This window comes from Hypanus sabinus, chromosome X2 (genome assembly GCF_030144855.1).
Source record: "Hypanus sabinus isolate sHypSab1 chromosome X2, sHypSab1.hap1, whole genome shotgun sequence".
In the NCBI taxonomy this organism is placed as follows: Eukaryota; Metazoa; Chordata; class Chondrichthyes; order Myliobatiformes; family Dasyatidae; genus Hypanus; species Hypanus sabinus.
The window spans coordinates 15,605,432-15,626,088 of NC_082739.1; the positions used below are offsets into that span (position 1 = coordinate 15,605,432).

The 20,657-nt window shown below is 42.0% G+C and overlaps 1 protein-coding gene across 2 annotated transcripts in view; it reads left to right on the forward strand.

Annotated features, from left to right (window-relative positions):
- The window catches only part of igsf9bb (immunoglobulin superfamily, member 9Bb), a 687,093-nt gene that overhangs the window by 276,780 nt on the left and 389,656 nt on the right, over nucleotides 1-20,657 (forward strand). The gene's annotated exons all lie outside the window — the stretch shown is intronic.

A 20,657-nucleotide genomic window follows, 5' to 3' on the forward strand; every position in this document is an offset into this window, starting at 1 on the left:
TCCTCTTGTTCCAACCATTTTAGCCCTGGGAAAAAGCCTCTGACTATCCACAAGATCAATGCCTCTCATCAGGTCACCTCTCAAACTCCATCGCTCCAAGGAGAAAAGGCCGAGTTCACTCAACCTATTCTCATAAGGCATGCTCCCCAATCCAGGCAACATCCTTGTAAATCTCCTCTGCACCCTTTCTATGGCTTCCACATCCTTCCTGTAGCATCCAGAACATAATGTTATCTAATTCTGGTTAAAAGAATATTTCAATGCACCTCTCAGAAAATAATATTTCCTGAACAGTTGCAAATATTTAGTAGATGGAAGGAGCAAAGGGAAAAGTAGCCTAAAATGACATGTTGTGTAGTGAGCGCCTTATAGAAAGGGAGAATGAAGAGGTAACAGAGGCCCTTCAGATAAATTTAGTTATCTATCAGGACAACCACTGGGGAACAGAGTGCTGAATTTGGATGATCAGTCATGATTTTATTGAAAAACAGAGCAGGCTCAAAGGGCTGAATGGCCTCCTGTACCCCCGATTGTCTCTGATTGTATTCCAAGGTACAGCACCCAGCCCCGAAACTCTACTGCCCTCTTGATGTTGTATAAATTGTTCCGAGGAACTAGTCTGCTAACTTGTAACATTTTTAAAACTAAAAATATGTTTCCATGTCTTCGACTTCTGAATTTTGCGAAGGATACTCGTATAATATTCATTTATACGCTGCCACTTCACAAATTGCACCTAATATCTCTGTGATTTTAACCTGCCTTTTTCTGAGCATACTTTGCTCAGTCTCTTTGTTGCTATGAAGTTTTGATTCGTTCATAGATTTTGAAATAGTTTGAGATTTGCGAATACTTTCAGCTCACAGTTTTCAGGAGTGCAGCCTGGATAGATTCACAATGAATGCAGGAAACATTAAGAAACAGTGGAAGAAACCTTTGATAACGTGGTCAGTCAGAGACCATCAGGATGGTCCAGGGTCACCCTATAGTTTTCAACACATGTTGCCTAGTTACCACTACATGACAGCTTGAGTTTGGGAGCCAGAGCACAAAAAAGCTATATGATACAGTAAGCATCCTATGAAGAGAATTCCGAGGCGTGGGTTGGGTCTAACTTGATCCAGTCCAATGTCTTTTTTCAGAAGAGGTGGTTAACTGGATTTGAATTGAGAAAATGTGCTTCATCTGTCCTGATGAAGAGTCTCGGCCCAAAACGTTGGCCTCTTATTCCTCTCCATTGATGCTGCCTAGCTTACTGAGTTCCTCCAACATTTTGTATGAGTTGCTCTGGATTTCCAGCATCTCTTGTCCTCCGGAGAAGTTGCTCAGAAGTGGGAAACTAACCAAGCTTATTCCCGCTCAATGTTAAAAACAATAGTTTTCATTGAGACTTGCTGTGTAGTATTAGTGCAGGACCATTGATCACATGTACGCAAGGTCTACATTTATCTCTAAAAGGAAACTTGAGGATATTTAAAATATTTACAGCCTATTTAAATGCAAAAATACCCTCCTGCCTTAACCACCATTCAATGTGTCTATTGGTCCTTGAGTACTAGTCAATATGCAATAGCTTTCCCTTTAAAAATAAGTTTCTTTTACATTCTTTTGAATTTCCTGCTGCAGACGAGATGTTGATTGGTCCAGCTGGAAATTTGGGCCAAAGCTTGTGGCAACATACATGCATTTATGCTGCACCTTTATATAGAAAAAAGAATTTCACAAGAATGTTATCAAGCAAAATTCGACAGCATGCTACAAGGAGATATACATGTAAAAGGGGATATCAAAAGGTCTTTTTTTCAAGGAACTAGATTCTCAGAAGGAAAGAGAAGTGATGAGGTTGAGAGAAGGAATTCCAGAGCTTAGGTCCATGGTGGCTGAAAGCATGGTCAGTGCTGGTGGAGAGATTAGATCTGGGGATTCTCAAAGATCCTTAATTAGAGGAATGAAAATATCTCAAAGGATTATAGAGGAGTGGGGGCAAGCCACATAAAAGCATTCCAGCAGCAGATGAGTTGAGGCACGGATAGAGTTGAATGATATTATGGTGGCAGAGGGAGGTGACGGAGCGGCTGTTAATTTCAGAATGCATGCCTGGGCTAAGTTTAACATGAATGTTGCAGAGAACCTGATTCAGTTTCCAGTAGAGGCTAGGAAAGAGATAGAGAGGGAGAGGGAGGTTGATTGTGAAGCAAGAGTTTATGATGGGATTCAAAGACATTGGATTTGATATTTCCAACATGTAGCTGTTTGTGAGGTAGCCTGATGTGTGACTGCGAAGTAATTGAGTGGTGGTAGGGGTGTGTCATCAGTATAACTTTCTTTTCATCTATTCTTCCTGACATAGCTGAGCATCAGGAGTCCAAAGAAGGCGAGTAGGGGAAACCAGAAGGAACAGGTATAATTGTGAGAAGAGAATCCTTTGCAGATGATTCTCTGGGTGCAGTGGGATAAACTGGATTTGTATGTTCACACAGCCAGCTAGCTGTGGAGAGGTGTCGGAGGCTGGTGTGATCACCCATGTCAAAAGATGAAAGGTTGAGAATGGCAATGCACAATACAATCCTTTTTAGCGGCAGGGGTTGAAGCCTGTTCGGAGGCATTCAAAGACAGAATGATGGGAACAATGGGCACGGGGAAGGGATGAAACATTGGAGCTGGGCAACAACCAAGGTACAAGGATGGTTGATACCCAAGGAAAGAAAGACCTTAAACAGAATGCATAATATAGAGGCTGGTGGATGTTTTTTTGGCCAAATTAGGTTGTCAGCTCTTGAGTGTGGTGATGGGATTAAGGGAGAACCGCACTCCAAGTTTTAATGAATGTGTTAAACAGACCCATGGATTTTGCTATTATCTACTATTTGCTTTATTACATTTGTGGGGTAATGGTTGTAACTGAAAGGAATTTTTTTCTTCCTTTTTACTCCAAGTCATGTTGCTGTTTTCTGTCATCTCCTATGTGTGAAAATCACCTGCTACACACACTGTAAACTCTTTCTGTTACTGCCAGCATTCCCACCTTGTCTGTGATATTTTCACTTGGATCCCACGCTAACACTTTCCTGTGCCTGCCAGCTTCTGCACTCCCCATGACAAATCGCACGTTACAATGCATGCTGATTCCGCACCAAAAGCAGATTATGCAGGCTCAAGATCCTGGGAAATGTTGCATGATTCAGTTCAAAAGGCATGTTTCGGCTCTGCAACATCATCAACAAAGGCAGCTCAAAATATCAAGTTCATACTTCTATGTCACAGTGTATCGGTCAACCTCAGATAAATCAGATTTGCCTTGTAGCACAGTCTTCCATTTTTCAGAATTGACCTTGTGTTTCTGCTAAATGATTTATTTAGAAAACATCTTAGCACCAACTCTGAGGCTGAGTACCATTATAATAGCTTCAGATTTCTTCTGCAGCCAACCAGCCCTCCCTACAGCACACAAACACCCATCTTTAAAGTCCTTTGAATAAATTGGATGGCAAATAATTTCGATAACATTCTAAACATTGTCTGGTGACCAGCTTGTCTCAATATATAATTAGTTAATTATTGCTAAACTGTTTGGTCCTAGTTAGACAGTGCCAATTCTTTCATATTCAAGATTTTAAAATTTAAAAGAACATCATGTTGAAGGCATCTCAAATGTAGTATTGTGTGATGTTGAAAATGCAATTAATAATGTGCACACAGGAACAGTGCTATGAAAATGACACCATAAACTGTTTTAGTGATGTTAGTTGAAGAATGCATTAGTTTGATGGGGAAACATATCCTTGTTCTTTATTGGAACAGTGCCATGGGATTTTTACTTCAATCTGAGGGAGCTGATAAAATGTATAAACTGAGAAACATAAGTAGATCACTAAATTCTTTTACCTGGGCTAGAAGAGGGCATAAAGATAAGTCCTCCAAGAGGATCAGAACCTTGTCATGGTTTCAACAAGGTTACACGCCCCAGTGAATCGGGCAGCTATTATGGCTGGAGTCAGGACCTTGTGCTTTGGCTCTTGGTCAGGTCACCCATGCTAAGTGCATCAAAGTGTAGAGGCCAGACTAAAAGTGGTCCACTGCTCCTCCAGGTTCAGGGGTTTAGCTCAGGGCTGAACTGTTATGGAAAGAGCATTGAAGAATCTTTATACATCTGTGTGTGATGGTATTCCTGAGTCTCCACCTGGGATTTGCATGGCTGGCAGTAGAGAAAATCGAGGGGAAAGTACCAACTTTATGAAGGAAGCCCTGAACTCTGCCAGGGATGGAGAACCTTCATTGCTGCCCTAAATGCCAGTGGCATAAGGGGCAAAAAAAGAGAGAGATTAAGGTAAAAGGGGGAAAGTTTATATAATCAGTTTTAATATCACTGTAATATGTTGAGAAATTTAGTTGTTTGGCAGCAGTACATTGTAATACATAGAAATTTTTTAAAAACTATGAATTAAAATTAGTATATATTTAAAACAATTAAATAAGTAGTGCAAAAAGACAGGGAAAATACTGAGGAAATGTTCATGGGTTCATTGTCCATTCAGAAATCTGATGATGGAGGAGAAGTGGTTCCTGAAACGCTGAGTGTGTGTCTGCGGGCCTCCTCCTTGGTGGCAACACCGAGACGAGGTCATGTCCTGGGTGATGGGGGTCCTTAATGATGGATGCAGCCTTTCTGAAACATCCCATTTTGAAGGCGTCCTCGATGCTGGGGAGGCTGAGGCCCATGTTGGAGCTGGCTGAGTTTCCAATTTTCTGGAGGTTTTTTTTTACCAATCCTGTGCAGTGTCCCCTCCATTCCAGACAGTGATGCAACCAGTTAGAATGCTGTCCCCAGTACCTCTGTAGAAATTTGTGTGTGTCATTGCGGACAAACCAATTCTACTCAAATTCCTAATGAAATATCGCTGCTGTTGTGCCCTCTTTGCCCTAATTGCATCAATATGTTGGGCCCAGGATAGATCTTTGGAGATGTTGACACCAGGAACTTGTACCTCCTCACCCTTTCTGCTTCTAATCTCTCGATGAGGACTGATGTGTGTTCCCTTGATTTACCCTTCCTGAAGTCCGCAATCAATTCCTTGGTTTCAATGAAATTGAGTGCAAGGTTGTTGTTGCAACACCGCTCAAACAGCTGATCGTTTTCTCTCCTGTACACGTCCTCGTCACCATCTGAAATTCTGCCAACAATGGTTGTATCGTTGGCCAATTTATAGATGGCGTTTGTGCAGTGCCATTTATAGATGGCGTTTGAGCAGTGCCTAGCCACACAGTTATGGGTGTAGAGAGAGAGTAGAGCAGTGGGCTGAGTACACATACTTGAGTTATACCTGTGTTGTCAGCGAGGAGAAGATACGAGGAGTGATTGATAGGTTCGTGGCCTAAGGTAGAAGGAGTCAATTTTAGAAAACCTTTCACATTTATTTTTCAACATAGTCCCCTCCTTCATGTACACACTTAGTCCAGCGGTTGTGGAGCATACAGATCCCTTCTTTGTAGAAGTGGTCCACAGCAGGGGTGATTGATAAGTTCGCAGCCTAAGGTAGAAGGAGATGAGTAATTAAATTCAAACTTACTGCATAATCGCTCAAAGAGTTGAACTGCATGTGCATGTAACGAGAGCGTCTTGGAACTCCAGGTGGTCCACAGCAGGGGTGATTGATAAGTTCGCAGCCTAAGGTAGAAGGAGATGAGTTATACAGCTCTCGTTACATACACGAGTAGTTCAGCTCTTTGAGATGATGCAGAAATTTGAAGTTAATAACTCATCTCCTACCTTAGGCCACAAACTTATCAATCACCCCTCGTATTATGCAACAAGTTCTTTTTTACACAGAGGGTGGTGGTTGCCTGGAACAAGATGGCAGGGTTAGCGGTGGAAGCAGACAAGACAGTGTCATTTAGACAAACACATGAACTTGCAAGGAATGGAGGGATATAGACCATTGGTGGCACGGTAGTGTAGTGGTTAGCACAACACCAGCGAACTGGGTTCAATTCCCGCTACTGCATGTAAGGAATTTGTACATTCTCCCCATGACTGCTTGGGTTTCCTACAGGTGCTCTGGTTTCTTCCCACCATCTAAAGATTTACTAGCTGGTAGGCTAATTGGTCATTGTACGTTGTTTCAGAGATGTGACCCTATTCTGCACTGCATCTCTATAAATATCCAATCAAATGGAATTAGTTTAATTTGGCATCATGTTTGTCACAGACATTATGGGCCAAAGGGCCTGTTCTGTTTTCTAATAGAGTGCAAAAATGGTATCGCCAATAGTTCTTAAATACTCTGTGGAAGTGTTCGCAAGGATTTTTTACTCAAGGATCTGAAATAGGAATTGAACCTGGAACTTAATTTTGTTAGATTAAAGCACAGGGGAAAAAGAACATAATAACCAATCATAACACATGGTCATAATCACCAGTCATAATCATAGCACTATTTCTAAGGAGACATCGCTGTATTTGAAATGAGGATATTTATTATTCAGTGAGAAACTGGTGGCAGTTCGCACCCTGCAACACGGAGCCAGCTTCCCGCTGGATGTGTCAACTCAATGAATATCATGATGTAATTAAGAGCCAGAAATGGCATGAAGAGCAGCAATTACACAGACCTGCTGAATTCCTCTCGCATTCTGTGTATGTTGCTTTGGATTTTCAGCATCTGCAGAATTTCTTGTGTTTACAAAGATGCAGCTGAGTTTGTGTAGCTCATTTTGTTAGGAAATGTTAAATTTGGCTCAGAATTTCTGTATAGTTGCTGGAAGGAACTCTGAAAATGTGCTAATGCCTTTATTCAGATATTCAGAATTCGGTATGAATTGCAGGTACCCTGCCACGTATCTCTAAATAATTATGATCCTGTACATTAAGCCCTTCTCTATATCGGAAGCAGAATGCGGGGGTGGGAGGGGGGAAGCAAAACAGCAACATGTCCTTTCAAAAGTCCTGATTTTCTTTCCAGGATTAAATAATTTTTTTCTGGCAAGATGTCAGTAAACTCAGTCTTAGTGGCCTCTCTGGGTCCAGCAAATAGAGAAAATGTGTGTCTTAAATGTTTTTCTCATGATCATAAGACCCCGTTAAACATTGGTAATATAAAATACCGCAAGTCCGGTTCATTAGTTCGTTGGAAAGACCGTTGGGTTGCTGTGTGGTCTCGGTTGTTGTTCAGGCCAGGCCCCCTCACCCTGGCGTCACCTATCGCAGCCACCCTGGGGGAGGAAGCACTGGAGGCAGTGTGGGAGAGAACAGAGGTAAGGCGGGTGTGCTGGAATCCGTGTTGGTTTGGCCCCTCCCATTGGTGCTGCTCACCAGTGTTCACTTCCAGCCAAGTTTGTACCAGCTGTAGGGAAGAAAATCTAGTTCTTCCCACGATCTAGGCTCTTTGCAACTGTTCACTGATGTTATTCAGGGAAGGAAATCTGTCACACTGACCTCATCTGTCCTTTATGTAGGTCGAAATGGGTGGTAGGTTATTATCCCTGAAATGTTCTCCCAGTGTAGTTGTAGAATATGGAGAGAGTTGATGGGAATATAGAGAGAATAAAAATTGGATTAGTATAGGAGTGGTGTAAATGGGCTCTTGATGGTCAATGTAGACTTGGTGGACAAAAGGACTTGTTTCCATTCTCTATGACTCTAAACACACACTAACATGGTCGATCCTTCTATACTTTAGGAAGGAAAAGGCATAGACAATCAATCCTGGCACTGACAGCAAAATCCATATCCTGTGAATGAATAAATGAGTGAATTGGCAGCTGTACTGTTCTCTGAATTAATGCCATACTCAGTGTTGGACTTGGAAGACCCCATTGTGCCTATGGTTCACACTGTTACAGAATTAGTCACAAGTCTGTTACCGAGTGCTTTAAGTCCCAAGCAGGAAATATTCATGCAACAGAAATCATAGGATGGAAACTGCATTGAAGAAGGGCTTTGTCCCATCTGTTCCGTGCCAGCTCCATAAAAGAACAAGCTGGTGATTCACGTTCTCCCACACATTCCCCATACCCATATGAATCTATTCCTTTGAGATAATTATGAAGGTCCCAAAGAACACTACAGTGGAATCTGCCCAAGGCATTATATTCCAAACCTGAATCACTTGCTTCATAAAGCAGAATTTTGTGTGTCATTTTTGTTTCTTTTGACAATCATCTTCATTCTACATTGTTTGATTCTTGATCCTTTTGCCCATGTGAACAGTTTTTCTATATCTATTCTGACTAAGCTATTCATATTTCAAATATAACTATGACATTGCCTCCCAATCACTTCTGTTGCAAGGAGAATCAGAGTCAGGTTTATTATCACTGACATTATGTTATGAAATTTGTTGTTTTATGGCAGCAGTACAGCACAAAACATAAAACAATAAAATAACTTAAATACTAAATAATGTGAAAGGAGAGCAAAATAGCGAGGTTGTGTTCATAGCTTATGGACCATTCAGAAATCTGATGGCGGAGGGGAAGTAGCTGTTCCTAAAATGTTGAATGTACCTTCACCCTGTTGGTAGTAATGAGAGGGCGTGGCCTGGATAGTTTGGGTCCGTAATGATGGATGGATGCCACCTTCTTGGGGCATCTTTTGAAGATGGTCTCGATGGTGGGGAGACTAGTCCCCATGATGGAGCCAGCTGAATCTACAATCCCCTGCCGCTGTTTTAATCCTGTGCATTGGAGCTTGCATAGCAGGCAGTGATGCACCCAGTCAGAATGTCCTCGGCCACTGTATGTAGAAATGTATTGAAACAAACTGGCCTTCTCCAGTCTATCCACATGACCAGAATCTGGCTTTGTTGGAATCAATTGATACCATTCTGAACTCTCCCTAAAGCCTTTGTACCTTTTTAATGCCGTGGTGCACAGAATTAGAGACTACTCAGTTTTGGCCAAACCAGTGTTTCAAGGTACATTACAACTTTCTTGCTCTTACTCTCTGAAGCCCAAAACATTGGTGCTATTTAAAAATCATCTCAACCTAACTTGCTTCTGTCAACAAATCAGGCACAGGTACCCCAGATTATTCTGGTTTGTTGTACCCCTTTTTGAATTGTATCCTGTAGTTTATATATTGCATTCTTTCCTTCTTCCAGCCAAAATATAACATGACATTTCAGTCTTCATCTTCCATCTATACCCCCATCCCACCAGCATGTTGCTATCTCGTTTGTCTATTACTATCCTAGCAATTCTCTTTCAAATTTTTGTTACATTTGTAAGTTATACATTGAAATACAAAGTCCATATAATTAACGTGGAATATATGTATATGAAATCAGTTTCGTGGTCCAACTCCTGCCTTTATGATTGGATCTGATTAAAATGGCTACAATCTTTCAGCAATATTTTAGTTCTGATATCTTCCCCCTTCCTTTCCAGTCCTGAAGAAGTGTCTTGGCCTGAAGCGTCGACTAGGGTAACATACATGATTACTGGAAATATGAGTCCAGATTACACATGACAGATGTTAATGTAAGAACATAAGAGATTGGAGTAAAAGTAACCTGTCAAACCTGTTCCACTGTTCATAAGATCATAACTGTTCTGGCCATGGACTCAGCCAGATCAGACTTTAAAAAAGTTGGTTCATTCAATAATAGGAAATGTAATAAAAATTAGTATCAGTATTGGTGACAATAAAACCATAGGATCACAAGGATCAACTTTATTCCCTATATACATTTACATGCATTAAGAATTTGCTGTGCTGGGTTTGTTCCTACTGTCCTTTCAGGAAGAAAATTCACTTTAGAATCATAGGGTAATAGAACGCGGCAGCATAGAAACTGGCCCTTTGGCCCATCTAGTCTGCATCAAACTATTAATCTGCCTAGTGCCATCAGCCGGCACCCGGTCCATATGCCTCTATACCCCTCACATCCATGGACCTATCCAAATTTCTCTTAAGTGTTGCAATCTAATCCAAATCTGCTACGTGTGCTGGCAGCTCATTCCACACTTGCAACATCTTCTGAGAGAAGCTCCCCCTCATGCTTCCCTTAAACATTTCACCTTTCATCCTTAACCCATGACCTCTAGTTGTGGGAATACATAAGTTTTTCAACCTTTCCCGATAACTCAAGTCCTGGCAACATCCTTGTAAAATTTCTCTGCACTCTTTCAATCTCATCGATAGATTTCCTGTTGGCAGGTGACCAAAATTGCACACAGTACTCCAAATTAAGCCTCACCAATGTCTTATACAACTTTCAACTTTCTTCACCCAATCTGATCTGTTTGTGACAGATCTCTGAGGATCTAATCTGGTCCCAACATATTGATGTAGTTATAAAGAAGGCAAGACAGTGACTATACTTCATTAGAAGCTTGAAGAGATTTGGTATGTCAACAAATACACTGGAAAAACTTCTATAGATGTACCGTGGAGAGCATTCTGACAGGCTGCATCACTGTTTCGTATGGGGAGGGCTACTGCATAGGACCAAAATAAGCTGCAGAGGGTTGTAAATTTAGGCAGCTCCATCCTGGGTACTAGCCTACAAAGTACACAGGAGATCTTCAAGGAGCGGTGTCTCAGAAAGGCAGTTTTAATCTATTCAATATATGTATTCTGTAATTGATTTACTTATTTTTTTCTCTTCTAGATTATGTATCGCATTGAACTGCTGCTAAGTTAACAAATTTCACGTCACATGCCAGTGATAATAAACCTGATTCTGATTCATATAGACTCTTGGCCCAAAATGTTAACTGTCCATCCCCCTCCATAACTGCCTGACCCACAGAGCTCCTGAACAGTTACTGCTCAGCGCCATATTCCAGCCTCAGTACAATCCCATGTCTCGAAACACAGTGCAATTGTTTTTTAAACACTTCAGCTAATGTAAAGTACAGTATGCTCTCTCACATAAATGGCTTTTTACTCCAATAACAGTGCCACCCTCAACCTGCAGCCTGTCATGGGCATTTTGTGCAGTAAGGTGAAAATATTTGAACATATTTGTCCTCGGTTAACTCTGGCTGATGCACTGACCTTGATTTACAATTTACTAGTCTGTGAACTATATTGTTAATCACATCTGGTCTAAAAATTCACTGCACCACAATGAAACTACCAAAGTGTGCTAATGACCTAGTTGTAGCTGCTGAAAATATGATCAGCAATCATTGTTTCAGGGGGAAAAAAATCTGTCAGTAATCAACTTTCACTTGCCTTGGACTGCATATATTTTCCTGTGTTCCATTTTATATAATGCAAAATACTAGTGGTTTTCCAAGCTATTTAAAACTAATTTACTTTTGTATGTTGCAGAAAGAGATTACTTTTTCTCTGCAGCAGTTTTAGACAGGATAGTTGCAACTTTTGTTTCTGTGCTGACTGCCATTTAGGCAGCACAAGTGCCAAATTAGTTCTCTTCTAGTGACCAGAGGAAATGCGTGCATTTGTACAAGTCACCATACTGGAAAAGGGACTTGGTGTGAATTTTGTTCACACTCAGTAGAAGCAACTGGATTAGCGAAAATCTTGACATTAATTAGTACGGAAGTACTGCTAAAGCAGATCTCAACGGTGACCAACGCCCTCTCTAAACCTTGCAACTAACATTAGTAATAGGAAAATTATTGGAGAAAGAATCTGAGAGACTGTACTTGAAGAGTCAGGGATTAATCAAGGATTATCAACATGGCTTTGTCAAGTGGTGATCCTGTCTCATCTGACTAATTTGATTGATTTTTTTTAAAGAGGTGACTAAATGTGTTGATGAATCTAGATAAATGCAATGATGTGGTTAGCAATTATAATATTTTTGAACCATGAAATGGCAGGAGATTCCATTAGCAGATGCATACAGAATGTAGATTCTTATAGCTAATGTGCCATCCTCATTTGGCGCACAGTCTAAGGGCTGCAGCTAAAGCCTTTTGGACAAGTTTCCCATGTGGGATATTGTCTGTGTCTGATTAAAGGCTCCATGGACTACACCAGCAGTGAACTCCTTGCAAAGTTCTGTGACTGAATGGCGTTGGACTCCTGTGTGCTCCTTAACATTGAGTAGAGTTATTGGCGGGTTAACCATGTACCCATCAGACTATGATAGGTTCACATTCAGATTTATTTATCACATCTACATTGACACACCCAAGTGTATGTGGAGATAATATGCAGAGGCATGAGAGAGGAGCTAGCCCAGGTGGATTGGAGGGGGATACTGGTGGGGATGACAGCAGAGCAGAGATGGCTAAAGTTTCTGGGAATAGTTCACAAGGTGCAGGATAGATGTGTCCCACAGAAGAATTTGTTCTCAAATGGCAGGGCTAGGCAATCGTGGCTGACAAGGGAAGTTAAGGACTGCATAAAAGCCGAGGAGAGGGCATATAAGGTAGCAAAAGTGAGTGGGAAGTTGGATGATTAGGAGGCTTTTAAAATTCAACAAAAGGCAACTAAAAAGCCATAAGAATGGAAAAGATGAAATCTGAGGTCAAACTAGCCAATAAGATAAAGCAGGATACTAAAAGTTTTTTTTCGGTTACATGAAGAGTAAAAGGGAGGAGAGGGTTGATATTGGACCACTGGAAAATGATGCTGGTGAGGTAGTAATGGGGGACAAAGAAATGGCAGATGAACCTAATAAGTACTTTGCTTCAGTCTTCACTGTGGAAGACACTGGCTGTACACCAGAGGTCTGGGAGTGTTGGGGAGCAGGAGTGAGTGCCACTGCTATTACAAAGGGAAAAGTGCCAGGCAAACTGAAAGTTTTTGAGATAAGTCACCTGGACCAGACGGACTACATCCCAGAGTCCTGAGAAGGGTTGCTGAAGAGGTAATGGATGCACTAATCATGATCTATCAAGAATCACTGGATTCTGGCATGGTCCTGGAGAACTGGAAAATATCTAATGTCACTTCACTCCACTCATTAAGAAGTGAGGAAGACAAAAGAGAGGAAATTATAGGCCAGTTAACATAACCTCAGTGATTTGAAAATAATGGGCAAAAAAGTGGCAGATGGAATACAGTGTTGGGAAATGTATGATAATGCATTTTGGTAAAAGGAACAATAGTGCGGACTACAATCTAAATGGGGAAAAGGTTCAAACATCAGAGGTGCAGAGGGACTTAGGAGTCCTTGTGCAAGACTCCCAGAGGTTAGTTTATAGGGTGAGTCTGTGGTAAAAAGACAAATACAATGTTGGCATTTATTTCAAGGGGAATAGAATATAAAAGCAAGGAGATAATGCAGAGGCTTTATAAGAAACTGGTCAGGCCGTACGTGGAGTATTGTCAACAGTTTTGGGCCCTTTATTTCAAAAAGGATGTGTTGTCATTGGAGAGAGCCCTGAAGAGGTACACAAGAATGATTCTGGGAATGAAGGGGTTAATTTTGTTAGCTTTGGGCCTGTACTCACTGGCATTTAGAAGAATGCATTGGGGAGCTCATTGAAACCTATCGAATGTTGAAAGGACAAGATAGGGTGGATGTGGAAAGAATGTTTCCTTTTGCATATCCAGAACTATAGGGCACAGCCACAAAATTGAAGGGTGGCCTTTTAGAACAGAGGTAAGGAGGGTTTTTTTTTTAGTCAGAGAGTAGTGAATCTGTTGAATGCTCTGCCACAGACTGCAGTGGAAGCCAAGACAGTGGAATTTGATAGATTCCTGATTGGTTAGGACATCAAGAGAAATGGTGAGAGAGCACTTGTATGGGATTGAATGGGATCTGGGATCAGCCATGATGAAATGGCAGAGCAGACTTGATGGGCTGAATGGCCTAATTCTGCTCCTATGTCTTATGGTCTTATGCTGGGGGCAGCCTACAAGTGTTGCCACACATTCTTCACATGCCCATCATGTTTGTCAGAACAACACAGAATACAACAAAACCGAACATACCAAGTGACAAAACAGGAACAGCAAAACAAGCCCCCGTCCCTCCCTCCCACCCACCAACCCATGGACAGTGTTCAGCCCCTAGTGGATTCTCAGTCATTGGGTTGTCAACTTCCCCAGCGGACTCTCAGAGATTTGCAGACTTGTACTATGACCATCAGGCCTTAGCTCTGGACTTCCAATCAACCTTTGGGCTTCGATCTGGACATTTGATTGATCTTTGGTATTGGCCCAGGACAATGAATGAGGTCCTTGGATAAGAACCCAAAAACTAAGCCTTGAACTTTGGACTAACCAATGAAGGGAGTCCGAACATTAGGCCTCAAACTCCGGTCTCACTAACTCGGGTATGTAGGAATACCCCGCCTCTCCCATTCTCACTGGTCTGCTGGCTTGCCATCCAACCATATCCACTTCGAACACGGAATTTTATTAAATTTTATTAAATTAAATTCCCCTGCATCCCTGTTCCTAAATCATCAAGTGACTCCTAACTCCCCAAAACCATCCCTCCAAACTTTAAAAACTAAAAAAACACCTAAATCTGAGCCTTCAACAGAGACTGTAGCCTGATGCCATCTTGACCAGATGCCTCATCAGAATGCTTGCCTAGTCGTCTGCAGGATAACCTGTGTGTGTCTTTAACCTCCAGAGAACTGATACCAGCACTCTCCTTTTCAGCCCTGGCCACAGTCTACCCGAGCCTATCCGCTTATTTGCCGCTTGCTTATCCTGCCTCTAAGCTTTGTCATGCAAGTAGTTGAGTAAGCTGCAGGAATCGCCAGAATCCTTCGGTGGCTAAGAGCATCAAACTGAGTGAAGGTGCTTCTTCCTCTCCATTCTCTTGACATTCTGTCTTTGCTAGATTAGACTGCTTAGGTGAGAGGCACAAGGGTATTATTATGGTGGATAGAGGGGATGGATAAAAGCATTTTCTAACAACATGTGCAGCTGAGAGACTATAGAATGTAAAAAGAAAGATTAGATATCAATGATTCAAGGTGGTTCGAGGAGGAGAGAAAAAAATATGTACTGACACCATCTGTAGCTAAGGGATTATAAGAGACCATACAATGTATAAAAGGAAGGTTAGATGTTGTCCATGGTTCATGATTCACCTTTTCTACACATTCCATAATGGACATGCCTACTCCCTCCTCTTGCCTATTCCACATGAGTTAGTTGTTGGGGTGACCTTTTTCTACAAGAGAGAGGGAAGTATATTATTGACGTGTGATCAGTGTGCTGTCAGGCTTGAACAGCTCGCCTTGTGCACGCACTGTAAGACATAGGCATGGGTCTTGAAGGGGGATTGTGTGAGGGGTAGGAAGCGAATGTGAGATGAGAATTCTGCTTGATCGATGTGATTGTGGACTGAGTAGTGTGACTTTGGATACATGAAAACAGCAATGAGTGCAAAACAACAGAATGGGAGAGTGAGTATTTCTGGCTCTGATACATTAGGCAGGGGCTGAGATTAAAGGTATAACTGGTAATATATGATATCTAACAATACTTCCCTAGCATTCACCTTACCTGACTTTGAGAAGTTTTGCATCTAAGTGCTGAGGCTTGACTTCTATGACTTCAACTACCCCTTGGATTTGGACTGCCTCCTGACTTCCTGAATTTAGTGGCACCTCTCCGTTCCCTCTGCTGAGATCTCTCGTGCAGTCCTGAAACGTTATGGAGCTCACCTTCTGTGTATTCTGGCAAGTCCAAATCACATCCACCTGACTCCCATCATCGGGGCACCTTCTCTTTAAGAACGATAAGCTAGCCACAAATACTACAGGATCAACTTTGAGTGGGGTAAATCAATCATGCAGTTGTTATCTCCCACTTGCCATCACTGAGCCACTCCAACAATCAACAGAGCATTAGTGCTTACTGGACTAAATTCTCTTGATTAGTAGTCAACAAAAAATTTGGAGATTTGTTTGCATCAGATCAGGAAGGCACACTGCAAGCCTTGTTTCTATTTTCAGGGCATTTCCACTTTGCTCCCAGTAAGCATATTATTGAAATTAATAATATTTCAGCAGTGCTGCAGCAGGTAGTTTCTAACCATGAATAAGCCTACTGATTCTCATTAACCTATAGGACCATTCAATGTCCATTGGTAAAAGGTGTGATGTTGGCAACTGTCAAGGAACTGATCTGACCCTGCAATATAACAGCCATTGTGCATAAAATGTTTGTTGTTATTCCTTTCCGCACCCTCTGACGAATCAGGCAGCAACCTTGCTATATCTTTAGAATTTTTGTCAGTTTTTTTTACGAGGCCAAGTTGCTAGCTTGATGCTTAACCCAGCACGGATGGAAAGCATTCAAGCAGCTTGCTGGATTCGAACCTAGGCCCACTTATTTCGAAGTCTGGCGTGGATGTCTCTACACCACTGGCCAGCATAAGATGTTGGTTCCACCCAAATTATGTTGATAGTGAGTTGAAAAGGAAGTTGATGCAATAGCTGGTGAGAATTGGATCTGGATAGGTTGATGAACCCTTCAGCTTGAGGTAATCTTCTCAGTGAAGAAATACCCATTACTGGAGGATTTACAGCTGCAGAACATCAACTGTTTATTAGCCTGAATGGATGTGCAAGATGAATGGAAGTCGGCTTACTAGATCTAACAAGACTTTAACTTGACTCAAGTGGCCATTTAATGATTGATCTGAAAGACCAAGGCAAAAACATCCTCTGCAGCAAATGTTGGCAATGGCAAAAATGTGCAGCTTAAATATAGTTCTCCGTCTTGTCGGCTTCACAGCTCAAAAGGGGTATTATAATCATTAGTGCCATCATGACATGTGTCTGTTATGACAGTGAATAGAACCAACCCCAGCAATTGGACAGGGTGAGATATACTTCCTAACTCCGAATGGAACTTTAAGCTGCAATAGTGAGAATTTATATTGTTATGAACTCCATAACTGGGTCACTTACCAGCAAAGATAGAGAGGTCCGTTGAAGTCTGATGGTACTATTTTAACAGTATTTATTGATAAAAATACACAAAATAATATCAATGCAAACATACAGGTAATATACGTCGTCAATACTAAATCTAAAGGTACGGGTATAATAATAATCAATAAGAAATAGCTCTATCGTTGTCTAGGGGATAATGTATTGTCTGATGGAAATATAAAAGTCACTGTTAGTTCGTTCAAGCTGCAGTGTTTTGGTTTGAGAGAAAGACGGGTTAAACTTGCCCAGTCCTTTTATGATGCCAATCCTTCGAGAGTCTTTGGGAGTTGGTTTCCCCGTTGTTAGCTAAAAGCCGTTCGTCCGTGGTAAAAGCCACCGGTTCCGGGGCAAATGAAACCGAACGCACGTGGCCTCCTCCCATCGGCTTCCGCTATTACAGGATCGCTAGCGTTTCTTCTGGTGCGTCTGAGGGGCTGTTCCCACAGACCCTCTTTTATCCTGACTCACAGGGTCGCAGATGTCAATCAGGTTGGGGTGATGCAATCCCTCCCTCAACCAGCCCACTTTGCTTGAGAGCTTCCACGTAGCACAGTATTGTAATACACAAGTCCGTCTCCAAGAGACAATGGCTGTTTCCCGTAGCTTTTATATCGCTGGGGGGGGGGGGGGGGTCAAGACATTCCGCACGTCTCTCTCTCTCATTTCCTGGGTCTCCTGACCCAAATCAATAGCGATCCTGCGATTCTCACAAAGGAGGGGGCTACCCCGCACCCTTCGCCCCCCCCCCCAGAGCTGTGGTACATTCATAACAATATCTACTTACATGTGACATAGTTGCTATAGAAAGTATACAGAATTGATTTTTATCAGTTAAGACATTTGATGAGAAGATGTAATACCATCCCACAATCCTGATTGAGAAGTTACAGAACCTGGGCCTCTGTACCTCCCTCTGCAATTGGATCCTCAACTTCCTAACCGGAAGAACACAATCTGTGCAGATTGGCGATAACATCTCCTCCTCGCTGACGATCAACACTGGCGCACCTCAGGGGTGCGTGCTTAGCCCACTGCTCTACTCTCTATATACACATGACTGTGTGCCTAGAGATAGTTCAAGTACTTTCTATAAATTTGCTGATGATACAACCATTGTTGGTAGAATCTCTGGTGGTGACGAGAGGGTGTACAGGAGTGAGATATGCCAACTAGTGGAATGATGCTGCAGCAACAACCTGGCACTCAACGTTAGTAAGACGAAAGAGCTGATTGTGGACTTCGGGAAGGGTAAGAGGAATGAGTATATACCAATCCTCAAAGAGGGATATGAAGTGGAGAGAGTGAGCAGTTTCAAGTTCCTGGGTGTCAAGATCTCTGAGGATCTAACCTGGTCCCAACATATCGATGTAGTTATAAAGAAGGCAAGACAGCGGCTATACTTTATTAGGAGTTTGAGGTGATTTAACATGTCAACAAATACTCCAAACCTTCTATAGTTGTACTGTGGAGAGCGTTCTGACAGGCTGCGTCACTGTCTGGTATGGAGGAGCTACTGCACAGGACCGAAAGAAGCTGCAGAAGGTTGTAAATCTTGTCAGCTCCATCTTGTGCCCAGTACATGTCATGTACAAAGTACCCAGGGCATCTTCAATGAGCAGTGTCTCAGAAAGACAGCATCCATTATTAAGGACCTCCATCACCCTTTTCTCACTGTTACCATCAGGTAGGAGGTACAGAAGCCTGAAGAAGCAATTCAGGAACAGCTTCTTCCCCTCTGCCATCTGATTGCTAAATGGACATTGAACCCTTGGACACTACCTCACTTTTTTTTAAACATACAGTATTTCTGTTTTTGCATGTTTTTAAAAATCTATATATGTAATTGACTTTATTATTTTAAAAAATTTTTATTATTTTCTCTCTTTGCTAGACTATGTATTGCAATGAACTGCTGCTGCTAAGTTAACAAATTTCACGTCACATGCCGATGATAATAAACCTGATTCTGATTTCAGACTCAATGTGAGAGTGAGGAAAAAAAATTACATCAAATGATATCACCCATTCCTTTAGCTATTTTAAATGTTTTTTGTGGTGACCCACTTCCTAGCGCACTCGAACCGGCTCACAAATAGCCAGCGTGCAGGCACAAAGGCCAGGTCCGCAACAAAGGGAGAAAGCCTGCGAGGGTTTGTGAGTACGTGTCCCTTGGAGCATCCGCGCCCGGGGTGGGCGGGATGAGGGAGGCTTTAAAGCAAGGCTGTGAAGTTCGAATAAAATCACCTTTAATTGCAGTTTACCGACTCCGTGTTGTTATTTTAGCGCTGCGTGTAGCGCACTGCTACATTATAAGATTAAAACCACTGGCCTGTTATTACAAGGCTATTTTTACATCATTCATTATTGGGCTGTATTGTTAATGCATGATGGAATTTAAATCACCTTGTTTAATTAGCTCCCATTGCTCCTCCTCTACTGAGTGATGACTGAAATGTGAATCTGTTCTGATATCTCATCAATAAAAATGGAAATTATTTTTCAGATTTAAAAATAACAGGCTAGTCAAGAAAGCTTTCTCATTCATTGTACTGATATTTCCATTTGAGTGGCACAATCTCAAGTGGCACTGAAACCAAGTAAGTGCCTCTCAACCATTTGTGCCCTAATTCTCATGCACGAGGAGAGAGCCACAACCTACAATGTGACCATAAATGGAACAAATAAACTTTAACATGGGCAAAAACTGGCCAGCTGGCACCAAAACATTATATCGTCTGTCATCCTTGGGGGCGGTATGGTAGCGTAATAGTTAGCACAACGCTTTATGGTACCAGCGCCCTGAGTTCAATTCATACCGCTGTCTGCATGGAGTTTGTACATTTTCCGCGTGACCGCGTGGGTTTTTTCCAGGTGCCCCTGTTTCCTCCCACAGTCCAAAGATGCACTGGTTGATAGGTTAATTGGTCATTGTAAATTGTGGTGTGGTTAGGCCTGGGTTAAATGAAGGGTTACTGGGCGGTGCAGATTGAAGGGCCAGACGGGCCTGTTCGGCACTGCATCTCAACAAATAAATAAAATTAAGGGTTGGTGTTGGACATTTACTATTCCTCTCTGATACAGCACTGCCTATTCAGTTATAAAGAAGGCAAGACAGCGGCTATACTTTATTAGGAGCTTGAGGTGATTTAGCATGTAAACAAATACACTCAAAACCTTCTATAGTTGTACTGTGGAGAACGTTGTGACATGCTGCATCACTGTCTGGTATGGAGGGGCATGGGACTGAAAGAAGCTGCAGAATCCTATTCTGTCTTTCTGCACTTTAAATCTTCTGTGTTTTGTTGGAAAAATTTTTTAGTAACTTTGGAAACATTAGGAAAAAGAAAGCTTTATCTTAGGTTGTTCACATGGCTGTCCGGAACGCTTCAAGAGTTGGCCTTTTTATTGGTAAATATGGCAGCCCATCAGTACACAGTCAGATCCCACAAGCAGAAAATATATTGGGTCAACAGATAATCAAACTTTTGTGATAGTATTTTGGCTACATCATTTTTCTCTAAAACAGTGCCACATTTTTTAAATGTTCTGAAACGTAAAATGACTGAGGAACTCAGTAGGTCAGGCAACGTCTTCCTCAGCCCGAAACGGCGACTCTTCATTCCTTTCCATGATGCTGCTGAACCTTCTGAGGTCCTCTAGCATTTTGTACCACATGTGTTTGATGCACCATCAATAACTCACTCTGAGACTTAAAGGCGAGATATCGGCTTTTATTGACTGGAAGAAGGAACAAGCAGTGAGTGACCACCATACTACATCCTGGAGACGGAGAGGCCGGGCTCAGACCTCAATTGCCTTTATACCGGGGT